Source organism: Papaver somniferum, chromosome 6 (genome assembly GCF_003573695.1).
Source record: "Papaver somniferum cultivar HN1 chromosome 6, ASM357369v1, whole genome shotgun sequence".
NCBI classification, from domain to species: domain Eukaryota; kingdom Viridiplantae; phylum Streptophyta; class Magnoliopsida; order Ranunculales; family Papaveraceae; genus Papaver; species Papaver somniferum.
Window position 1 is genome coordinate 60,686,361 of NC_039363.1, and position 19,073 is coordinate 60,705,433.

The 19,073-nt window shown below is 35.0% G+C and overlaps 2 long non-coding RNA genes and 1 other non-coding gene across 8 annotated transcripts; all 3 read right to left on the reverse strand.

Moving 5' to 3' along the window:
- Nucleotides 1–725: 725 nt before the first annotated feature.
- On the reverse strand, nucleotides 726–4,726 carry LOC113287720. 4 transcript variants are annotated; one of them, XR_003330272.1, is made up of 5 exons: nucleotides 4,631–4,726; nucleotides 3,860–3,941; nucleotides 3,690–3,770; nucleotides 3,352–3,406; nucleotides 726–3,142 (listed from the first exon to the last, which is right to left on the reverse strand). It is a non-coding gene; the product is annotated as an uncharacterized LOC113287720 (long non-coding RNA). The 4 variants fall into 4 exon arrangements; XR_003330273.1 differs by having other exon boundaries at nucleotides 3,690–3,779; XR_003330275.1 differs by lacking the exon at nucleotides 3,352–3,406.
- A 2,857-nt stretch (nucleotides 4,727–7,583) lies between these two features.
- TRNAE-CUC lies at nucleotides 7,584–7,656 on the reverse strand. The gene has a single exon. It is a non-coding gene; the product is annotated as a tRNA-Glu (tRNA).
- Nucleotides 7,657–8,409: 753 nt separating this feature from the next.
- On the reverse strand, nucleotides 8,410–18,915 carry LOC113287721. 3 transcript variants are annotated; one of them, XR_003330277.1, is made up of 17 exons: nucleotides 18,725–18,915; nucleotides 17,979–18,047; nucleotides 16,957–17,891; nucleotides 16,726–16,825; nucleotides 16,262–16,514; nucleotides 15,799–15,983; nucleotides 15,614–15,693; nucleotides 15,478–15,520; nucleotides 14,774–14,928; nucleotides 13,690–14,153; nucleotides 13,322–13,527; nucleotides 10,887–12,380; nucleotides 10,552–10,668; nucleotides 9,667–10,466; nucleotides 9,423–9,579; nucleotides 9,144–9,237; nucleotides 8,410–8,781 (listed from the first exon to the last, which is right to left on the reverse strand). It is a non-coding gene; the product is annotated as an uncharacterized LOC113287721 (long non-coding RNA). The 3 variants fall into 3 exon arrangements; XR_003330278.1 differs by lacking the exon at nucleotides 16,957–17,891 and having other exon boundaries at nucleotides 15,614–15,983; XR_003330276.1 differs by having other exon boundaries at nucleotides 15,614–15,983; nucleotides 16,262–16,511; nucleotides 16,726–17,891.
- Nucleotides 18,916–19,073: the final 158 nt, after the last annotated feature.

The window sequence follows — 19,073 nt, forward strand, 5'->3', positions numbered from 1 at the left end:
ACTTGAGATCCAACACCAAGGCGTGGCCTTCAATGTTTACAAATATGCAAAAAATTACCTCCAAGTGAGTGAGAGAACGCAACCCAGAAATCAGATAATGACAGAGAGTTGAGACCGAGCTGATTACCAATTTACCACGTATCACAACGATGCAATTGGCTAGCACCTTATAGGAACTATCTTATCCTCTCCTATAATTAATCTTATTTGCATCAAAGCGAAGAGGGTTCATATAAGTTACTAACCAACTGCATAAACTGAATCATGCTACGATTAATTACGCAGGAGCCACTCCTTGTTCTTTTGAGTATCTCCTCAGTTGCATCAGTTGATGCAACTGGATGGTAACTGATAGAACCACCATCACTTCTCTTAAAAAAATCTCTTATTCATCAAAGAGAAGACAGTTCGCATAGGTTACTGACCAATTCAAAAAATTAAATTTAACTGTTTCCAGAAAGCACAGACTGACAGATTCAAAAAATTAAGTTTAACTGTTTCCAAAAAATATGATATTTGCATGAAAAACACCATTAGGGTCAAAAATGGAAAATGGAGGCTAAACAGCAGTTTCCAAAAACAGGTGGAGGACCTCCTCTTCTGTACTGTAAATAGAAATGACAATTAAATGGTATTGCAACACCAAGAAAGCTGTTTCATATCCAAATTATTTGAGTGAAAGAATTACCAAGAACGTCAGCAACATTGTGTGGATATAAGGGCCTCCTCTGCACTGTAATGCCAGTTCCTATTTGTGTCACTTCTGGTAACAACTAATGACCCTATGTGTACACACACTGTTAAGTTGCAGCTTGCAAGGTGCCTAACTAGAGGTCCTTCCTCGTCTTACAGAAAAGTTCAACATATGTGTCAGAAAATTAGTATGCTAATTGGGGTACATGCGAGTATCCTTGGTCGAACTTGTTCGAAGGAGCTAAAAACAACCTCCAATGAATTTTATATCAAATTAGAATGTATGTACTAACTAAACCTGTCCAAGAAACACAAAGAAAAAAGAACTTTGTTTCATAAATCAACCCCTGGTATAGAAGTGAATTTTTATTATTTTATATTTTCAAGATAACCAAGCAAGCGCCACTACATGGCTCGCATCTCATAGACATAAGCAAGATGGATAGATATTTAACCTGTGAATTTATTAATTGAAAAAGTGTACAATTTTGAGCTCCAAATCAAGTAAACAAAACCCCAATTCTGGTATCCATAACCCTGTTGTGGTTTTCTAGACATATTATGGCTTCTTCAAGGCAATGTCAACAGATTTCCTGATGTGATAACATCGCCAATGGGATAATGAAATTACTAATGTGGATGCATGTTAGGTTGTGTATTGCTTACCTCTTCATCAGCTTCTTTTTTTCTTCAGTTTTCGAACATCATCTTTATAGCAAATTTCGCAATTTGGTATTATGGTACGCAACTATTGATATTGGCTATTGCAGACTTAGCACAAAAATTAACCATGAAATGGCAAAGTTCACTAAAATGCAAGGTTTGAGGTTTTTGAAAGTATTCATGTGCTTTCCTATAATCTCCACCTTTTTGAAATCCAGACTTTTGGAACCAAGTGCAAGGGTGAACTCCAGGCAAAAATGTCCCAAATAGGTTTCAACCACAGTTATTAAAAGACGACCACTTGCATGGAAAAAAATCGAGGAAAAGGGAACTCCTAACTTATTGCAGAGCAACAAATAAATAGCTGATCAAACCAATATCTTTTTCTTATAGTATGTGTTATGTCCGTGATAACTTCCTCATTTCTGTACCTAAATATCTGAGTAACCTCCTCATTGTCGTACGTTCTGATAGAAGCCTTATTCCCCTTGAGAACAGTTGAGCATCACTTGGATATTTCAGTAGCTTGGATAGACCTGCACTAAGGTAACCTACAAATAAGAAAACAGAATTTCAGTAGAATTTTCTGACTTGTATTTTACCTTGCTGACTTGCCACAATGTGCAAAATAGGGAACTGGGTTCTAGAGGTATTCACCCAAGAATAGAAATAGAGAACTGAGTTCCATAATTTTTGGAGATTTTATCATTTCTCCTTTTTCTTCCCGCTCCGCATCTCAAAGATACGATTCCAAACAGTATAGAAAGTAGACTCCCAGCACTTAATTCGTTTAAAACTTGAGTGCTAAAAGTACACAGGTTGGTGAATCAAATGCAAAATAATTTAATGAGAGAATTAGGTGTATGGAAGTAGCTAATATCAGAGAATTTGTGATCACTTGTGATTAGTGACCCATTCACAAAGCTAAAAGAAGGTTTCCCTCATCTATAAAAGATGTAATGTACTTATTAATACTGGTGGTGGCATGAATGCGTAGTGCATTATTCATCTGGTATAACATAATTCAATCATCAATGTTAATTCTATGTCCATATTTGGTACTTTTTTTACTACTTGTAACTTAGGGTAAAGGATGCAATACAAAAGTGATTACTATAGAAGACTGAATCTGGTGTGAATTGAACACACAACCTTCTAACTTAATGTCAGACGCACTACCATTGTGCCACAAATTCATATTCATTGATGCACCGTTTTGAACCATGAAACTTTGTTCTAAAAGAAATTAAACATGCCAAAATAAAAAGATTCAAAAGGAAAATCTAGCAAACAAAACGAAATCTTTGACACATGGATTACAATGAACAAAAGAAGAATAAATTTGTACCAAAATTTCCATTTTGAACCATGAAACTTTGTTTTAAAAGAAATTAAACATGCCAAAATAAAAAATTCAAAGGAAAATCTAGCAAACAAAACGAAATCTTTGACACATGGATTACAATGAACAAAAGAAGAATAAATTTGTACCAAAATTTCCAGGTTACGCTATTATAATCCTAAAATTCTAAGTTCGATGTTTAGAGTAAAGTAACATACAGAACCAATGAAACCCAAATTACCTTGCTCATAAATAAGTAGTATTACACCATTAAACATAATAGTCAAAACATGCTAACCATAAGTCTTCAGTAGAGAGCCTAGGATTGAGATTCATACCGTTTATTAACTGGGAACCAATTTATATCTCTTTATAGCAATGCAGATTACCTCAAAAAATGAATCAATCGGATGAGACACCCATTGTCCAAATCAGCCTCTTCACCTGCAAAATCAACACAAAAATTAGTCATTAACAAATACATTGAAAGTTGAAAACAATCAAATATGATATTGTAAACAAATATTTGTGCATGGTTGTATGCATATGGATACAGATTCGGTACTGTAAGCCTTCTTCAGTAATGAAACACTGAGAAATTTAACATTACTGAAATTTCCTGACCGTCTAAGTCAAAACTCCATCCGGATTACCTTAAACCAAAGAGAAGTGTGAGATTCAGTAAATCCAATACTACATTGCATTTACCTACCAATAGATCAGTAAACATTAGCTTGACAGTATATGTCTGCAATTACCCACCAATTGAAATTTTCGAAGAAAACAGAATTTGTATAGAAAAATGAACCAAAATTACAGAAATTATCTACAGTTCTGAAATTGTCTATAGAATTATGGACCTTGCAACAGTTCAGAAATTGTCTTCTTATTATCGAGCATCAAAATGTCAAGAAGGCTATGGTTATTTCAACCGTTGGCGACATACATACATGGATACCTACGTGACAAAGAGTACACATGGTAATGGTACCTTTCTTTTATGTCATGCACCTCATGAATGGCAAGGTTGAAGATGACCTTGGTGGCATCGTGGAGGACAAAAAGTACTTTCCTGATCAAACTTACAGGATGAAATAACATAAGTTGCTAATCTAGGGGATTCAAGTTTAGTACAACGAAAAAGTAGGTGGGATAATTTACCTTGATATTTTCTGACAACGCGAAGCAAGGGATCGAATTTCCAGATTAGGATGTTTAGTACGACCTAATGTAGTTCATCACACTGATGAAGACATGAATGTTATTTTCTCAAGTCAGTGCACAGAATTGTATACCGAATAATAATAACATACTTATGTATGTTAACCAAATCAATAGACCCCAATTTATTTATGTCCAACGGTTAAAATAATTTAGCAAATGTAAGAATGTTTGATTTTAGAGATGCTCTGAAAAGAGAGAGCACGCGTTGATATAACTTAGTGTAAGTTTATATTCAAAATTCATGATAAAATATTCAAAATTCATGATAAAATTTCCAGATTTGAATCCTCAACAACTCGAAAATAATTTGAAAGCAGAAGTCAAAATACTTGATCTTCATATCCGTCGTTTGACCCTCATCCACAACAACTACATCAACATGCAGATAAGATGATATGATTGAATTCCTTCTAGAATTCGGGTACGTTTAGTTTCATGGAGTTTCAGATTGAGGCAAGGTTGAATAGAAAAGAGGATAGAAAATAAAGGGCTAGGTACGATAACCAACACAATGTTGGTTTTCTTTAAAACAACATTAGGGCTAGGGGAAATTGAATAACTATTTTGGGTTTTCTTTAAAACAACAAATCAAAAAACAAAATTTAGGTTTTTTTTGTTGTATTGGAAATTGAAAAAAAAAACAAAATTGAATAATTTGTGTAATCATCGAAAAAAAGTTTATTTGCAGTTCCAAATCCAAAACACAACCTGTTAATTTGTGTGAAATTTATTTATTCGACTCCTTTGATCATCCACAAACGATGGCAGCAACTCACTTCTCTGGTTTCTCCGCTCAAGTCTAAAGAAACTCAGTGTTTTGATTTTAATAATGAGATAGCGAAGATTTTGAGAGTTTCTTCTCGGCCTCGAATCTGAAGTGACAACGACAGTCCCAAATTACTCCTTTTGACCCACATTCCCATCCCGTACCAATATTGAAATTTTCCTAGTCGTCCAAGTCAAACGAAATCCGGACGATCGCGACCGCGAGATGGCCCTTTTCGATGAATCCTGTCCACTCTTTGACTCTTTGATCAAGGAGACAAACACCACCTTTTTTTTATAACAATGATAAAATACATGTCGATGAATAATAATAATATAATACCGTCTCATTAAACACCTAAAATACATCTACATCTACATTAATGGAATAAAAAGTATTTCATGAAATGCACGCCGATATGAAAAAAATAATGTAATATTGTTTTGCTTATCACCAAAAATTGGTTTTCACTCTTTAGGAAAAAAAATATTGGTAATATTTCAAACATAAAGATTGGGTCAGTTTTTAAAGTTAGAGAGCATATTATTACATACTTACAAGTATATGATAGCAGTTCGTTCTGAATTGAGTTTGAATAATAAATCATATTCCTTTAACAAAAATACATGTGTTAAAAGGCTTGATATTAATAAACTTTATGACAGCAGTGTGGGCAACTAACCAACAAAAAATCTCATTGAGTAACATGATTCTATGTAAAAATCTACAAAACTCATTGACAAAATTGCGGGCGAAATTTTTTAACCCTTATAAAAGAGTAAATCAATAATTCCAAACAAAAAAATAATATTAAAAGCCTTAGATATGTACATATTCATACTTCTTTCACTTTTAAAGCAGTTTTTTACCCTATTTGTTTTATCATCACCGACAAAGTACATATTCATACCTATTATAGTCTACATTAGCAAGTGCATATATCACGTTCAACCAAAATAAGAAAAGACGGTCATTTTTGTTGATTAAAAAACAACATGAAAACACCCATAAAGTTTACGTAAAACGTAGAATGACATTATCTTTTAATCCTATTTTATTTCTGCTAATCATTTAACGTGAAACTGAATCTATGTCTTCCAGTTGTGCTCGACTTCCATATTCTTCCTTCAGTTTTATATACTATAAAACCTTATTTGCATATCTTTATTATTTCCAAATCATAAATATTTTATCCATGTTTACACTGTATTTTTGTTGTAGATGTTCTTTGAATGTCAACATCCTACATTCTTGTCTTCTTTTTCTTTTTCTTTTTATTTTTTGTTTATCTTTGTAATAAGGTTTCCCAAATTCTTCTATTCGTTTGGGAAAAGACTATTATTATCATCTTCTATATATATCTGTTATGTTGCTTGTTTTCCTAGGAATGAAATAATTTCTACGTTTATTTCTTTTAATACTTCTTCATCAGAACAATTTCCACATAAATTGTTTATTATTTCAATGCTGCAAAGATGTCTTTGTAGTTCATTTGCATCCAGTCCCTCATTAAACTCTGAACCCTTTCTGGAAAAATTTTCCAATAAATAAGCTTCAAGCATTCTGTCACGTGACAATAGATGAGTTGTACATTTTTTCCTGCATTGTCGATTTTGTCAGTGTCATCCAATTTTAAAAATTGGTTGAACGTGATGCCATGACTAAAAAAATATATTCTAGATTTCTATCTCAAGACACCTCTGAAGCTCTCTTTCTTTTTCATCCCACCAAAAACTTCGATACCCATTTACAACATCTCTCTTAAAGTAGTTCATGAACAATGTACTGCAACTAACCTCGTCAAGAATAACAAATTGAAATTGATGCAAAGCAGCTTATAGATTTGAAAACCATTATCTTAGTGGCAAGGGAAAGCTCAACTCGGCCTAGGAGCTTTTTTGATGTATTGGAACATAAAATCTAGGGACACTCCACATTTTTTCCATTTTCCAAACCTACTCTTCCACTTCGTACTCTAGCCTTGTTTATTTTACCCCTTTCACATGATAAATCCAATTAATTATTCGTTATCATTTTCAACTCTATGCATGCTTGACATTAAAATATTTTTGGTTATTAATTACCTCTAATAAAGATACTTCAAAGCAAATACCCCGATGCTTTTTATATTTGCATCGTTTTTCCATCTAAACCATGAGTAGCCAAAACGAATCCAGAATCAAGCCGGTAGGATTGAGCACTTATCCTTGAGCTATATAAAAAAATATATTAACAAAAAAGGTATAAAATCAGTAAATCACAACCAACTTTTTCCTGCTATACCAAGCTTTTTGAAATGCATGAGGGATCAAGATATGATTTTAGTTTCGTGTTTTTTTTTCATTCAATTTGTGTAATTTAGTGATCATGTATGCAAATTTCGACATTTTATTAGCTGCACATGTAATTTAGTGATCATGTATGCAAATTTCTGACATTTTTATAAACGGCACAAATTATGGCACCTGATGGCGTGGAAATATACCTACGTAGAGTGTGTATGTTCAATATAATGTCAGCTGAAGATATCTATCTCAACTTTCAACTGTCTCAAAAGCCATGACTTTTTATCATGGTATAGCCTGGTACAATAACCTTGTTATCACTTGAGAACAATAATCTAGAAAATATTGATATACCATATACGTATTTTACAGAAGGGATCTCGCTGGTGCGTTATGGAAGGGCTAAAATTACTAATTCTACCCTGATGTGACATGAAAGAGCTATTAATGATTATTCTATTTGCAGTTCATTATAAAAAAAAATTTGAAACAAATTAGAGTCTATGTTTGCGTTCTTTTGCTATAGGCACCAAAATGATAATGATATATGGCAATAATAACTAATATTGCCATCGGAGGCATGTACGGTTTTAGCCTACTAAACAAATTGTGCCATCCGTGGGAGTCGAACCCACAATTACATGGTTGAGAACCATGCGCTCTGCCATTTGAGCTAAGATAGCAAATACCATTTGTACTGTAAGTGGAATTTAATGACACTTGAGTGCAAATGAGTCACAGGTATAAAGGGGTCTCGAGCACTGGATTTACCTTATCCTAGAACATAAGCAGACATCTTAGGAAACAAAAATCCTGAATAGCCAGCTTCCACCTTTTACAAAGTAGATTGTGGAATTCCTGAAAGTTTCAACCACCTTGAAAGAGCTTGTACCTAATAAAATTTTAACAACCTGGACCCTATAAGGCTCAACATCTTAACGAAACTAAGACTCACTGGACACTTAATAATCTTGGGATTAAGCTATTTCCACATGCTTGAAATTGGCCTCTGCGCAGATGCTTCGGAGATATCCCAGAAACACTATAAGTGAAAAAGTAATCTGAGAAAGAGTGTGCCGAAAGAAAAGAGGATGAAAAATGAACAACAGTCGTACGTGCATTACCTCATTGTCGTCATGATAAACTAATTGTTTATATTTCTTCAATTGTAGTCCAAACCCAACATACAAAGCAAACGGGCGCAAGCCATGTAGATGGGTTTAACAGTGTTAGCAGATGTATATTGAATCCTATCACAAATCAAAGAAGCAAAAATACATAAGAAGTCATTTCATTCCATGCATGCCTATCTCAAAAAAGGAACGATTTTGGAATAATCTGCAACCTGCGGGAATATAAAAGGAAGCTGAACAGGAAACTCATTCTATTACCATTAAGTCCCTTCTCATTCTTTGTTTATGTACTATACAGCCAATCAGAGAGCATACAATTTCTATTAAATTGAAATTAATAACAAAGTTACGGCCCCATCACAGACCTAATCAACTTTCTATGTTAATGAGGCATTAATTAGCTGTAAACAATTCAATTAATAATAAAAGAGTCAAAAACGACCATTACCAAACACCAAAACTACCACATCCACCACCATCTGCAAGCACCAACCACTAAACCACTTTATCTTGCATCTTTTTGCAACATTTATGGCACCTGATAGACGTGCAGCTACACTTAAAAACAATTTTCTTCCCATGGCTGCAGATTATAAAACTCTTTGCATGGTTATGAAAAAGAAGCTTTAGCTACCACTTACTAAGAAGATACTGTGCTTCTAAAGTCATACCTTTCTGAAAAAACATATTAGATAAGTAACTAACCAAACTAAAGGTGTAAAATTTGTCCATTAACGCAGATAGATAATTAATATCAGAAAGCTAAAAGGTATACACCAAGTAGTGTATGCATAATAAGAAAAAAAAAAGGTGCATAATAACACAAATGATCAATTCTGCCACCAACTTTCATAGTCGATGTACTACCATTGTTTTTATAGACAGTTTACTGCACCGTGGTATTTGCTTCTATCAATGCTACCTGAGCATTTAAGTTTATTTACGCGTGTACATTGTTTCTCATAGTTCTTATGAATTTCTTTGTTGTACATATATTATATTTATTAAAATCACTAACAAAGGTGAACTATACCTACCTAAGGAATGAGCAGTGGGGAAGGTAAAGTTCTAATAAGCTTTTACTTAATCGATTGTTGTGAAGATTGTCTTTCTTCTTCCTGAAAGAGGAATCTACAGCGGGTAAGACCAACCTTGTAATCATAAAATAAAAACAACATCTGACTATCTAAAGAATCTAGTTGAAGTCCATTAATTGTAATAAGTTCACACTGTTAATAAGGATCCATAAATAAAATTAATTTATGGAGATTCAGCCATGGTCATTATCAAAATACAAAGGTAAGAAACAATAATACCTTTGTTTGCTACAACCCCATCCATGCTGCATTCCACCATTGTGTTTGCTACACTGTTAATAAGTCATTATGCACAGCGGCTTCTGGGAAAACCTCAGGCTTACCAAGTTTTCCATTTCTTTTCTTTACAGTGTCCATTAATTGTAATAAGTTCACACTGTTAATAAGGATTCCTAAATAAAATTAGTTTATGGAGATTCAGTCATGGTCATTATCAAAATACAAAGGTAAGAAACAATAATACCTTTGTTTGCTACAACCCCATCCATGCTGCATTCCACCATTGTGTGCTACACTGTTAATAAGTCATTATGCACAGCGGCTTCTGGGAAAACCTCAGGCTTACCAAGTTTTCCATTTCTTTCTTTACAGTGTACAACATCCTCTAACAATTTCCACCATGCGTAAGGACTGAGAACTATTTGCAGGAAAGATATCATCCTTTCCAAACCTGATATGTATTGGAGTTTTCTGCTTAAACAGCCCAAGATACAACCACATCCAGTTGTTTCTGTGGATATTACAACATGTAGCAACACCCATGAATTCAACAACGAATAAATAAGATTACATTCATCGATTCGATTCTCAACTAAAAGAAGTCTCGTCCAAGCATAATTGAGTGAACTAATGGTGTAAAAGTAGTTTGTTAAAGCTGACAGATAATAAGCATAAAGAGCTAAATAGTAAATACACCAAGTTGTGTGTGTGTATGAAGATAAATGACCAATTCCATAGCTAACTTACAGAACTCAAGTTCTATATTTTTCTTTGTAGATAGTTTAGTATTGATCTCTGCTTCCATCAAGGCTACCTGAGCATAGAAGTTTTTTTACGATATGTGTATTGTTTCTCACAGTTCTTATGAATTTATTTATGTTACAGAGAGTTAATTGAGATTACTAATAATGGAGAGGGCAAGTTATACCTGAGGAATGAGTAGCAGGAGAAGGTCAGTTCTAATAAACCACCTACCTGAGGATGACACGCACAAACCTTTCTGAAAGCAGTTGCTTGATGGATTACCGTGTCAGAAAGAGGGAACTGCAGTGAGTAGGACCAATGTTGTAATTCGAGAATCAAAACAACATTTGTGCAATGACTGTGCGAAACAAAGAACACCATATACCTATAGTTGGGTAACTTCCTACGCATGACTTGGAGAATCACTAAAGCAGCGTACCTCAGCAACGACAATGAAGTACTTTTTTCCTGTGCAACTCCCCTGTCCATTTTGTATGATCTCCTGCACAAACGGGGCCGTAAATATGGTTAGGCTTGACCATAATGCTGCTCTAGTTAAGACATGGAAAAAAATTTCCACAGCAGCAATACTGATCTGGTTGAATAAGTGAGGAACGCCAATTAACAATCCTATGATATGATTAGGTTGAAACCGTATAAATACCAATAAACCTAAACATTTAAGTATGTTGCTTCTTTAAATGAGATTTCATGACATACATACAGCTGCGCGTGCAGAGGGTGGAGTAGGAGGAGTAACATCATCTCGGAAACAGTTAATGGCTTAGACGCGAATCTAAATCCCTCTGCTCAACCCAGAAAACCCCCCAATTTGGAAAAAAGACACTAATACTGCAACAACAATATCACGAATCTTATCAAAAACTCTAGATATCATATAAGAAATTAAAAGATTTGGTGTTGATACAATTGTATGGTTTCTTTAATACTCTTAGAAGGATTTGTTGCTGCAATTATTTCGAGATTCAGACCTCTTTGAAGCACTACATTACCTACCCCTTAATGATGTTAAACCTACAGATCAAATAGACAAAAACCTAAAATTCTGCTCGAAGTGGTTTCAGAGAGGCAAAAGAGAGAGAAGAGGGTGCTTGAGAAAACCTAATGATGTTTAACATGACGAATTCCCCCCCTCCATCCCAAATTTCATTCACCCAGACCACCCAACTTAAGATTACCCAAAATTTCCTTAGCTTCGGATGGGGAGAACTCCATCAGGAGGAACTCCAAGTTCAAGGATGACGTCTGATAGCTTTTGCTATCACCAAGACAAACACCATGTGTTTTTAGAAGTACTGCACCATTCAATGAAATTTCCAGGGATGACAACCACTAAAGAAGTTTCAAAACAAATATTATTGGAATGACAAATATTACAACATATGAGAAGCCAACTTCCCTGGGCATAGCTCCTCCATTACGGTCATGTCTACTCCATCTGTTTTGGTACCATATATTTCTGCTGTACCCTTGACCCGAATAGTGCAGTCTAATGGAGTGATGGTTCAGCAAGTTCATCAAGTTATATAAATAAAACAGCAACAACAGAGCCACTTTATGTCGTAGAAACAGATGGTACATCAAGCATAAACTCTCTAAATAACACATGAAGTGGTTAAGACTTGAAAAACAATTGGTTGTTTGATCCTATATAATCATAAGAGTTTCCTCTACCAAAAAAGTTTGTACATTAGTTAATCTCCTTCAACAACTTTTACAGAACTGGTCTGACCACTAACGTGAACCATGGAGAAGTAGCAGAGAAAAATATGCTATAAAGATTATTGCCCTCAACCATGTGCGCATATTATGACATTAAATTCAAGCTAGAAGTACAAATCTTTTTCTGAGTTTCGACTGAAATTTCAAATTTCACCATGTAGACCGGTAATTTATGATCATCCTCAATAAAGCCCTCTTAATGTAAGAACATACAAAATAAAGTAGGAATCTACAAACCTTATGCATGACTTATGCATGACTATGGCCAGTTAGGACGGCTGCATTCATCTACCTTGATATTTTCAAGCGTTGGGATATGTCCAAAAGTGTGGTTCGGCTCATAGATCACACTGTTGATCTTAATTCTTTTGCTAACATACTTATAACTGGAATTGTATGCAATGCAAGTATTCTTTTTGTTGTACTGCTTACGATCTTCAAAATCTCTAACCCAACAGCAATTCTTTATGCCTGTGAAGCCAATAGTGAGTTGGCAAATTTAATTGTTACACCAAATTTTTCATTTATGAATTTGTTGTATGAATGAAAGAGACACTGAAATCCTAATTCTGAAAATGTAATTTGAATTCGAAAGTCTGAAAAGAAGAGTGAATATGAGTAAAAACATCTGAAGATGAATACCATAATGCAATTGTAATTAAAAACACATTCGGTTCTGCTAAATCCATCCATCAAATCCAACGTCGCGACCATTCTTCGTGAAATTTCATATACTTCATCTTTTCATGCCAGAGTAATAATATCCAGCACATCATTGAACACCTTTAATTTAAAATCTTGCTTTAAAGATAATCTAACATTTTATATGGCTTTCACATAGTTGATAGCCGTGGGAACTTAAATCAAACTAATAGCTGTGTAAATAAATAAATAAAAACTACTAATTTGTGGGAGAGTGCAATAAGAAGAGAAGGAAAAAAAAAACTCAACTGTCTGAAAAATATTAGTGGACAATCAACATTTGGGTTAAAGCATTAGTTGCCCGTACGCTTCTGCCCATACGATATTATTGGATTAAATATTATTGGACCATTAACATTGAATCGTCTCATCAAAAGTTTCATATATAACAAACCAAAAGGTAGATTAATTCCAAATATTTCCTAGTAAGCTTAGGCACATATACTTAGTAGCAAAATGAGTTGGGCTTTTAGTGAAATCTGATTCCACTTCACGAAAGTCAAAGAGTTCTATATCTGTTTATATACCTCACAGGTTGTAGTTCTGGATAAGTTAAAACAGATTAAACTTTCAATGTTTATTAAATATTGGTTCTTTTGTAAGAATCAAATCCACAGACCTTTTTCATTTGAGAGTCGTCTAGAATGATATATGAATGTGGATACATAGAAAATAGACACCTAGCTGACTCAAGTTTGTAGATTACTTACATGCTATCTCACGATCAGAATGCACCTTTGGAGGCACCGGGATACTGCTCGATATTCCTGAAAATTGTTGTTTTCGCAAGTTTCCAAGTACTTCTATCTGTAGCTGGCGGTATCGACAACTGTGATTCATGGTACTTCACAAAATTTATGTACGATATCGAACTTGTCATCCCAATATAGTATATTCAAGTTCTCTCAAATGAAATCTGCACTCCATGAAATAAAATTTTAAATCAGTAAAACTCCAGTGAAGGATTGGTACTTGCGACAGAATTTGAAACATTAGATGTTTCATTGGAGCTCTAAGAAACAGTTGTTTGATTATTGTTCGGATAAAAAAAGATAGTGATAAAGCAATTCTGGCTTACCGTAGTTAATCTCTGTATGCTATTTCTGATTTCGCTTGGTATACAACAATCCCAATCTCCATTCCACTTGCAAGATACATCCATTACATATACACATATTAAAGTAATTTAGAAAATACGTCTAGTCTCACCTTAACTATTAATTTGACAAAAAAACGACTATGACTTTACGACCCATGGTGTTCACTTACATGTCACAAACATAATTTTTTGGCAAAGCTAAATTCAATTGTTAGTGTTCGTGTCTTCAGTGGACCTTCCTGGTTGACATTTCGAAGCTTTACAGTCTTTACAATTTTTATTGTGGATCAAAGAATATCCAAATGCTTCCACCAAATTTAACTAACTGTATAATCTAAACATTTTACCTTTTGGTTAGTAAGTGAAATGTACTGTCTAGTTGGTATTAAGCTGGTAGCGCAAGTGCAGAGACTTGTATGAGTTCCTAACAGTTCCATCTCCAACTGCAATGGGATATATCCACAACCCACGCTAGAAGGAATTAATAACCATATGCAGACAGTCTAAGTGAAAGCATATAATCTCAGAGTAACCAAAAAAAAAACTAAGGACCACCGCGGTATAAAAGAACTATATTAGTTTGTTTTCCAGGTGCCTATTGTATCTCCTACAAATAGAGTTTCTAAGATGGTAGTGATAAGCAGACCCACTGGAGCAGAAGGGGCTACACATACATCACAACGCATGTCGCGAAATTTGCAATTTTGGTATCAGATATTGACATGCAGAGAATGTACCATGAGTTTGATGATTGAATCTTTGAATAGTTAAAACAAACGAAAAATGGCCACAACAGCAAATTCGTTGAGGTCAGCTAATGGCTAGTGCATCTTAATTTTACACTGTAGGCCATATCTAATGTACTCTAAATTACTTCATCAAAACAAACATTTTTTTTTAACTTGAATTGTCTTTGGATTTGAGGGAATGAAGCTCGACCCAAGTAAATTGGCTCTAAACTAATTACAATGGGCATCGTTCAGTTTCAAACATAATCCATTCAAAATTATTCTAAAATGTCAAACAGGGCACCAAATGTAAGATGCATTAATCAAAAAACTACCTTTGTTGATGCACTGCTAGTTACTGGTATGCTTGAATCATGATCCTAATGGATGCATTTCTCTGTTGCACTGTGCCACTGCCACGACAACCTTGGCATCAGCTTTAAAGCTATCAGTTCTCTGGGCAGATGTCTCAAATGAAGAACACTGCATTCTAGTCCAAAAAGAAAATCACAACATAATTAGTTCAGAAAATCACAACATAATTGAGAAAACACAAAATTACTTCCACCAAAGTCTATAACTATTCCTTAACTCGAACAACCCACAGTCAACTACCTTCACGATCACATATTTTGGCACATGAAAAGATTTGGAATTACACAAAGCAGTCTTAACTTGTGCTTAGTCAATTTCTCGAATTAATTAATAATTTACACTTGCAACAGTTTGATTTGCTCTTTATAATATTTTGCTTAACATAATTATCAGCTTAAATGAAATATATTTGATTTTGCTTACACTTAGCTAGACTCTGTCTTTACACGGGGTGACAGTAAATAAGTCCCTTGCCCACAGTTCGGTCAGGAGTCGCCCTCTATTCGATCCGAAGAACGAACCCAAGGCGTGAGAAGCGCCAAGGGTCTATATGCAAGATGGCAGGTAACATGGTATCAAATAAAATTTGTATTCACTTTTGAGATTTTATATCTTGGTTGGATTACACACAAAAAGATTTCAAACTCACATATTAAACATGTACCTTTAAGAAGAACTCACAAAAATTAAAATTCCTTGGCCACTTCCTGTATAATATTAAGCCAATGTATGCATCATACGCATTAAGAAACACATAATACAATTGAAAATAAATTAAAAAGAAGACACATAATAATTACCTTCTCCTCAGCTGTAGGTGCAACAACAGCTACAGCAGCAGCACCACCTTATAAGAGTAGAGACGGCAATGCAGCAACACCTAAAAAAGACCTAAAAAGGAACTTCACCTCAAAACATTCTTTTTTTTTTTGAGTGGCTAGACTGAGATGTATGATTTATATGAGGAGAGATGCTTACGCCTTACAGCGATACTTAAAGGGCCTGCATGGGAGGTGAGGTCCTGTTTGTGAAGTCCGACGGAAAGGAACTCATTGCTGGCTGTTATAATCCATAATCCGACGTGTGGTTTCGCACTAATCCATCTGTGTATCCAAGTAGGAGATCAAACCTCAAATTCATCTCAGCTGATTACTGGTAGTCATCATATACCTGAACCACATAATGAAACAAAATATCCTAAAGCGTCATGTTGCCTGGGTTTTTCACCAAATCTCAGCAGGAAATGCTTTGCTCTTCCAAAATCGTTATTTCGGCAATTGTAGATGAGTTATACACCTATACTTATACATGATAACTTAAATCATCTCGAGGATTTTCACCTTGAGAACAGTTTATTGAGACAGTGAAAGGAAAACTGCTAATATATACAACTTGCAGACGGGGAAAGCAAAAAAAAGTAAAACTCGAAAGAATCTTGTGTGCCTCACCTGCACTGTGTTTCCTGCCTTTGTTCCAGAAACATTTCCTTTGTTTGCTTTGGAGATTCTCAAGCATCTTAATCTTTCTTTCATCCACTTTGGCGTCGTCTTCGCTTGGATACTGAGACGGGGGCTCTGCATCAGCACATAGTTCTAAATCCGTTTTTCTTTCACTCTAAACATTTATCTTGTTCACGGACATTAGAACGTGCAATTTTCTCTTCACCTTCATGACTTACATAACCTGGGATTGCTGGACCTGCTATAGTAATCCAAAACAACAAAATCATCAGAATCAACCCCAAGGGTAAACTTCCAGAACTACAACACCAAAATGTGCAGTGAGCTTGATGTTTGTGTAATTCAATAAACTAAATGGAATTGCAGATTCAGATTACATATGAAATGGAACCTATTCATTTTCCAACAACTAATCAAGCCACTTTATTTTCAAACTGCAAGTAAAACTTAACTGATCAAGCAAGAAATCTCAATGTTTTAAGAATCCCTTAGAGCATATGTTTGTGAGAAATCACACTCAGAGCTTGTGCAATTGAAAACCTTCATACCTTGCTACAATCCACACAGCAAAACAAACCCAAATTAGATCAAATCAATACCCTAGAATAACATTCAAACAAATCAAGTTTTAATCTATGGTCAAGAATCATCAGAGGGAAGTACATAGATACAACAACATCTACCTACAATAATCATCCAGCAAACTCATCAATTTTCCATGTGACTGTACGTACTTCTGGTCTTTCTGCATTCCCCTATTGATCATTTGATGTGAAGAACATATAGTGTTATATTCGAGTGCCGATGCTAAATTTTTTAATACTTTCAGCAGATGAATATGACAACAGATACATGGTTTGACGGGGCAGTGCTATTAAATTTCTTGTCTCCATCCTCTTTCCTCAGCATTATATGCTAGGACAACCAAAGAACTACCATAGGTGCAATTCTTGAAATAGACACATGCATGTAGGTTGCATTGGTGCCTGCAACCTACATGTTAAGAGGATTGTTAACATGAACTTAGCACCCAAAATATTATTACATGTGTACCTTGCACACCTGCAAATCTAAGTGAGGTAGAAAGAGCTCAGGGTGTGAAGTTACTGTTGGCCTCTCAATACATCATTGACTGTGACTCATATACTTTGGCCCCAGCATTATTAGCCAATACAATCAACTGCATCAGTAATAGTTCCTGCTAGTGTCACTGCTAATACCAAAAATTGAAACTCTTAGATTGTCTGTCTCAGTTTTAAAACGGAACCTCAGTTGTATGCGCACAATAAGCCCCTAGTAGCATGTGTAAGGAACTAAGGAAGGCACTATAAACCCCAATAAGCTAAAAAAGGGTAATATAATCCGTAAATCACTTATTATAAACAGCAGTGTATTATTAGCCCACAGAGGTAAGCTTTTTAATGAAACAATTGGCATCTAGTATTGCACCAATGAAGGTCCCACAGAGCAGATTGATTTTAACATGTCATTCTTTCTTTGATTCCAGGCAATGACTGTAGTTTCGAAATAGATAAATCCTTGCATCCCTGTTCTCCTGATTCAGCAATATGGCCTGTCGTGCACGTGGCTTAGTAGACCAAGATAAGTGCATTATAATCTACAAAACATTATGTGACAGTTGAGTCGATACAGTTACATTAGGGACTATATAGCATGTAGTACTCAAAAAAGTCGAAATACATACAGCTTGTACTACTCCATCGCCTCATTAAAACGCCTTTCAACGTGAAACTTGAGAAGAATACTCTTATACCTGTAAAGAAAAGAGAAGAGCTTGTAAGTGATTGATAACCCATTGCAGAATGACATACATACAGCTGCAGGTGCAGAGGGTGGAGGAGTAGGAGTACATCATCTCCGACTACAGTTATGGCTGAGACGCGAATCTAATACCCTGAATTTGCCAAACCCAGAAAACCCTCAATTTGGAAAAAAAAACACTAATTCTGCTAGAACCTATTAGCTAATACCTAAATTGCAACAATATTACGAATCTAATCAGGAACCATAAACAGGAGGAACTCTAATAATTCAAAATAATAACGAATCAGAAACCCTAGATATCATATAAGCAATTGAAAAGATTAGGTATTGATATATTTATATGCGTTCTCTGAGAAGGATTTGCTGCTACAATTATTTCGAGATTCAAATAAAAAGCTACATCACCTTCCCCTCAACGATATTAACACCTGCGGATTAAACGGATAAAAAGCTAATATTCTGCTCGAAGAAATTTTATTTGGAGTTGCAATTTACAGTTACAGATGGTGGTGGGGAGGAGGGGTAATACCAAATCCTAGAAAACAAATCGCAATAATCTCTAAATCAAACAGCAGAAAGAAACTCTAACTTCAGTAAAGAATCAAAATCAAAATCAAACTAAATCCTTTCCTTAGTATCGAGACGACATAAAAATCAAAATCGTACCTCAGTTGGTATGAAACCCTGGAATTCTAATACCCTTGGCAGACCTATATAAAAACCCCTTCAAATCTCTTCAAGTTCAATTGAATACGAATGATATAGATGAAGGTATGATATGACTACTGAATCTCTTCAAGTTCAATTGAATACGAATGATATAGATGATATGACTATTGATCCTGGTGGTGGAGGTGGTGGTGTATGAACAGAACGGAAAAAGAACTGTGGCCGTGGTTTCTTTCGTGAATTTGGGCCACAACAAAACCAATCACTCTCAGCCGTCCAAGTCAAACGAAATCAGGACGATAAGGACCGTGAGATGACCCACTCTGGCGAATCCTGACCACCGATT